Source organism: Neolamprologus brichardi, chromosome 4 (genome assembly GCF_056152115.1).
Source record: "Neolamprologus brichardi isolate AB-2024 chromosome 4, ASM5615211v1, whole genome shotgun sequence".
In the NCBI taxonomy this organism is placed as follows: domain Eukaryota; kingdom Metazoa; phylum Chordata; class Actinopteri; order Cichliformes; family Cichlidae; genus Neolamprologus; species Neolamprologus brichardi.
This window is the reverse complement of record NC_142107.1, coordinates 10,413,436-10,420,179: the sequence shown is the minus strand read 5'-3', so window position 1 is coordinate 10,420,179 and position 6,744 is coordinate 10,413,436.

Genomic DNA, 6,744 nt, shown 5'->3' with positions numbered 1-6,744 from the left:
TTGATCTGGTAGAAAATAAAGCAGAAATGGGGTTTACTGCACTAGAGCCAGCATTTTTCTGTATAAAGATTAAAAAAATACTAAAATTTAGTATTTTTTTTAATCTAATAAATAAATGCAAGTATCAAGAGTATGCCCACATGAAGCAAAAGAAAAAATACCTAATGTCTCAGCCATGTAGATATTATAGTGTATTATCACTAATACGACATATCCAGGCTACAATATTGTCTTTAAGTAGTCTTTAGGAAAAGTTCTCCAGGCTTCTTCATGGACGTTCAGAGCTCTTCTTTGGATGTTGGCTGCCTTTTGTTCCATCCTCTGTCCAGATGATCCCTCACTCCCTCAGTAATTTTGAAGTCTGGACTGAATAAAAACTGAACTGAACAGCTGTACTGGAAATGTTCAGTGATTTAATTGGTGAAAGGTATATTTTCTGTTTTGAGTTTTTCTATCAGGCATGTTTTTACTGGAGATCATTGCCATGAATCCAAATTTGGATTCAACACTGCATCAGACCGGTTGCCACTGATTTTTTTTTTAGTCCAGTTCTTGTGTAATTTGGCATACCTCAGCCTTTTTTTCTCCCTCCTTCCACTTCCTTAAGAATGACTTCTTGTCAGCCAACCTTCCAATGAGACCATTTCCGATGAATTTTCAGTGAAGAGCAGATGCATCTCTGAGGATTTATTTTCTAAAGAACACTACTTTCAGATACTGTTCACCTACTCTAGACTTGTTTCTGTCCTGCCCCTTCTTCATTTGTCCTCTTCACTCTTTTAAGCACACACTGCTCACCATGCTGAGCTATATCAAGCTTTAGGTTAGTAGCTCTTGGGAGTCGCCTTGTTGGTGCATAAAATATTATTTCATGCCAGTCAAACTGTGTTATCTTTGGCATTTCTCTGTGGATTCACTAAAGAAATGTGAACCAATCAATGTTTATGCAACAGGCAGTTAGTAACAAAGTGCCTAAAGATCCATTAAAATTGAATCTTTGCCAAGTTGTCTGTTATGTGTCGATACAACACTGGTTCATTCCTTAAGTTAGGTGCCTTTTTATGCTTGAATTATTCATAATGTGTGTTAAGTAGTTTTAATGAATAAAAAATAAGGAAAGAAAAATCTGAAAATGATCAGTATAAGGACTGGACTGAAAATGAGTGAAAAAAGCAGAAAACGTGAAACTTTTAAAGATCTCCAGAAATCTCTGGTTCTCCAGAATCTTGGAAGTAGCATATAAAGACACGAGGGAAGACTTAAGACTTTATCACAGTACTACACCTGTGTTATGTTTGGTTAGTCAGCTTCTTCTTCTTAATAATAGCAATAATGGTACCAAAACCTTTTAAAACCAACAGTAAACCAATAACTTGAATAGCAATGACGCTTTGCGGATCCCTCTGCTATTTTTACTTAAACTCATTCTTCCAGCATGGACTTCAGAAACCGAAAGTCATGACACCATGACTATCTGCCTTAAATGATAATCGGAGCGTGAAATCTTAATCAGATAATTTCAGGTGGGAAACAGAAATGCTGATTGATATGATTTCTGTCAGAGCACAAGTGACAAACTGTGAGTCAGGTTAAATTTGACATATTTACAGGAAATGTAAAAGTTGGGACGCCTCAACAACTGATAGCTAGAGTTTGTCAGTTTAATGTCCACAGGCTTCTGGTCATAGCAGAACAGATGAGCTCTTCTAAATGGGTTCCTTTATTTAAATTGCTTTTTTACTTTTAAGAGGAGGAAGAAGCTCCATTTTTCTTTTTAAAGTTGCACGGTCTTGATTTAACCCTTTAAAACCGGTAGGAGGGGCACGCTCTGTTTTGCGTAACTATTTTTAAATCCCGGTAGCTCTGCAACCACGTGAGCTAGCGCAATATTTTTTTTTGCATATGAAACCTGAGGAGTTGTACTTACATCTTATGCCATCAGCTTGTCCTAAGTCACAGTTTCCTTCCACATATAGCTTTGCAAAAACTGCATAAAAAGCGCTTGCAGCAACAAAAACATAATATTCCAGAAACACGCTTTGCCGATCCGATCAGCTGTTTGTAACACCTCCTACATTGGATTAGACGGCAGCGCGAACGATCGCATGTCCGCCATGACCTGCCCGAAACCGGAAGTGACGTCATTTTCGCGGAAATGTAGTTTTTTACGGTCCGGGCCTCAATGAGCCTATACTGGTGTTTTTAAAAGTTATCTTTGACTTTATGACTTTCTGTATCGTTTCTGGGATGCTTAGGACTCATATTGCACTGCTGGAAATAGTTTATTTTGATGCATATGCTGCTTTTTTGCAAATTTGCACTATAATATTTATTTTCGTTTTTCCTGCAGTGTATAAAAATTGGTGTATTTCAAAAATAAAACTATGAAGGCACTCAAAATAAATTTCCTGTGGTGGGAAACTATTTTGTGCAACTTTTTTGTATTTACAGTTTTGAGGGATAAGCCTCTTAAATTTCTCTAACTAGAAATATATGTTAAAAAAACAAAAACGATTTTCAATTTTTTTGTAGTTTATTGCACTTTTTTGCAATTTATGTAGTTACTATGCACTTAATTCCTACATATTATTAAAATCTAGGCTGTAATGGTTGTATTGATGTATAGCAACTTGAAATGCTCCCAAAAATGGCACTACAGCATGTAAAAATATAATATAAGCTCTGGCGGACTTGGTTCTATGGTAGGTCTTAAAGGGTTAATCTCTGTGGTGATGTGCAGGAAGATGTTTTGTATTTACACTTCGGGGAAGGGATGGTTTTGAGATCGATATCATATAGAAAGAAATAAAATAAATGATTATTTCACATGAAGCTACTAGCTCCAACATATCCAGCTGATTCCACAGTTTTAATCTCAAAAACTAAACTGACAAATGATGCTAGCAGTTTTTTGGGGGTGAACTGTTGCCAATGTAAAACATGGTTAACAATAATGCCTTGAATATAAGCCACATTTAAAACATTATTTACTTGTGGGTTTTAGAAATCCATAACACCTGACCAGATTTGGCATTTCCACAAAATACTGGCATTCCTGTGAATCCCCTAAGCATACAGTGTTGTTTGTTCCCATTTCATTTTGCCTGCGAAGATGGAAAAAGACAAGGTGTGAATTCTGTCTCACGAGGGATTTCCTTTCCGGTTTTCTGACAAACATTTTAAGGCCTCCCATGAGAAAAAGAAGCCATGAGAGGCAGACGGCGTGTTTCCCAGAGTTCAACCCTAAACTGTCTAGCAAAGTCTTATCAGCCTCTGCTGTTTGCCGTGGCTGTTTGACAGTGAGTGTGTGTGTGTGTGTGAATGAGAGTGAGTGATGGCTCAGGCATTTGACAGGAATCGAGTGACTATCACGGACAGCTGTAGAGAGTATCAGATGCTGTCATTCCTTGGAATTCAAAAGAAACGCTGGAGCAGACGGAGTGTTTTTTGTGTGTGTGTGTGTGTGGAATGACTCAGAGCAGGTATTCTGGTTTAGCCACTCAGCAGTTCCAGGAAGACCAAATTTCAGACATATTTCTCTGGAAAAATCCTCAAATCTTATGAATAACACAGTCAGGGTCCCCCCCCCCCCCCAGAAATTTCTGTAACTCCCTCGTACTTCGTCCATGTACTTTTGTTTAAAACCATAAATATACTAGCCGGGGTGATTATTGCACTGAAAATGACTTGAGAATTTCCTCTAACCTGGGATCACCCAGGGACCCAATCCACTGTAGGTCTTTCTCTACTGTACAGGGACCCCGTCGCTTGTGATGTGGGTGCCTCCCTGCCTGCAATTACAACCCATTAGCTCCCTGATTGATAGCTTCTTTCAGGGCTAATGCATTTCTATAACAGGAAACTAGATAAAAGGAAAATGACAATAAATACATAAATGAATAAACTGCCACTTTTCATTACTCAAATCTTTGGCCTCTGCCCCCTTTTTAAGAAAAAAAAAAAAGAAGCACAATTGCCATTTTTATTCACAGAACAAATGTACCGGTGTATAAATGTATCAAACACCACAACGGAGGCACAAAAGCCACAAAACATCACCTTGTTCGTTAAGTCTACCTGAGAGCTGCAGTTTCCGTTGGAGGCTTTTTGCTTATTTCTACTTAGATAATTTTTAGTGCATCACTTTGATAAAATCTGTGGTTTAACAGTAACATGGAAATGGGTGTGTGTGGAAATACATGGGCGACCTATTGTAGCACACCCCCAACAGTGCTGCAGCTTCACTTTGTTACCTGTGGTATCATAAGCCCCACACACGCTATCAGTGACCTACGCAAAGCACTTGAGTTCTGTGGAGGCTCTTTGTGTTCTCTATCAGTCCTTGCATATACTCTATACTAAATCCAGCCTGAGTATACATGTGTTATTGCTTCCAAGTTTTTTTTCCTCACCTCTAGACAAATGCACCCCTTGTTGAATTATAGCCCTTAACCCCCACCTCCTCCTCAATTCTCTAGTTTCCACTGCCTCTGACTGAGTGACAGTGTGGGGCCTGGCTACTATCCTGTCTTAAGGCCTGCACCGAATGCCGGGTTATTACCCCCTAATTATCAATTACAGGGCTCGGCTTCCACACCTGGAGCAGGCCAGGCTGGGAATGAGCTTAGCCCATTAGGAAGGACCTCCGACTGGTCTGTTTATAGAGGGGGCTGGGCTCTACCCTCTGGAGGTGTTAATGGGCCTTCCAGGGCTGCAGTCAGCAGGCTGATCCACCGGGGTGTCTGATAACAGCATGAGAGGACAGATTCATGCTGAACTGCAGTGGGGATTTTGGTGTTACTGCAGTGATAGATCGACTTTATTAGCCAGAGCTGCACATGCACTTTTCCACATGTGTCACTTGCAAGTCTTGACATGATTTTTCTCAGTGAGCATTCAGAGGCAGTTGCAAGGGAAGAATAATGGCGACGTTACTTTTAATGTGCAGCTTTGTTTCAGTGGAAAGATTGCCATTACATACTGGGCACATTGCTTGAGCTGTCACCATGCAGTAATATACGTAGACTGTAGTTTTATGCTGTCAATCTGTTGCAATCTAGAACAAATGTACTGTTAAATATCAGCAGTGGGAGAAAATAAGAACATGCTGAACATATAAGTTTGCTCAGATCACAAAGGCATAAACAGTGTCGAATTTTTATAGTAGTGTTGTTTTTTGTTTTTCTTTGTTTTTAACAGAGAGAGAATATCAACAAAGAAATCGAGAGAAAATACTCATTCAATTAAAGTTATAAATTGATTTGTCATTATAATCCAGACAGAATCCTGATCTCAAGTTATTATGTGTATGACGCACACACTGTCCACCACCATGGGCAAGAGCAATGAGCTATCAAAGGACACCAGGGACACATCTTAAGGTTGACAGTGAACATCTAAATGGTTCAGAGAAGGGGCGGGAAAACGTGCTTTGGTCAGATGAAACCGAAATTGAGGGCATCAGTTCGACCCGCCGTGTTTGGAGGACGAGAAATACTGACTACAAGTCAAAAAGCACCATTGCCACAGTCAGGCAGAGATGTGGAAACATTATAAAACATTGAAAATGGGTCATGGATGGGTCTTCCAGCAGGACAATGACTCAAATCATACCACGAAGATAACGAAGGAGTGGCTAAAGAAGCAAATTAAGGTCATGGAGTGGCCTCACCAGTCTTCGAGTATCCATACAGCAGCTAATAAACCTAAAGGATTTAGAAGGTTTCTGTAAAGAGGAGCAGACTAAACCCCCCTGAGACGTGTGAAAACCTGGTGACCAACTACAAGAAACGTCTTACTGCTCTGCTTCTACTAAGTCATGCTTTGCTTGGGGGTCAAATACTTATTTCCCTCAAATTTAATTTATAACTTTTATCTAATGTCGTTTTTCTGGATTTTTTTTCTCTTACTGTTAAAATGACACTCCCATAAAAATTAGCGACTGTTCATTTGTTTGTAAGTCAGCAAGCTTACAAATTCAGCATGGTAGCAGTATGTATGGTGCTGCAAAGAATATAACATTACTCAGTTCAGTTATGTTTTGATTACCTTAAATTAAATTACATTAACAACATAACATAATCGCTATGGAATGCACATTACAAGTGGTAAAAAAAATAAAAGACTACACTAACTCATCACTGCATCTCTTACAGTAGTGACAAGTTAAATTAGGGCCATCTCATTTTTAGCTGTGTTTTTAAAGGATATACGAAACAAACTGCGCTCACACGAGTATAACGCTACATTTATATATTGATCAGTTACACTGAAATTTGAGGAAGGGCAAAGCAGGTTCACCTATTGAATTTACCCAGCAAGTATGAGAACCGTGTCTCTGTACAGTCAAGGTCTGCAGCGGCATTAAAGAAGAATCTGCTTCTTGAATTACTGCCTCATTGCTCTGGTAAAGTGCTCATCCAGCTCGGCTTACGTTTGATCTTCAGACCTCAGCAATACTCACAGTGCGATACATTCAGAAAAAGAGCCACTATCTCCCATACAAATTCCACTCTCCGCGTAGCGTGTCATTTGCTTATTGCTGCCGATATCATTCAGCAAGGAAACCGATCAAGCGTGACAGAAGACACAAGCTGATCGGTGGTTTCGTACTCCCATATACATCTGTGTCCTTGTCTCTTTTTTTCTTCTATTCATGCATAAAAAATGCAAAAAAAAAGGATTTCTTTTCATCCATAAATGCAAATAGATTGACTTGCCCTCTTATCATCACAATAGGAGCTC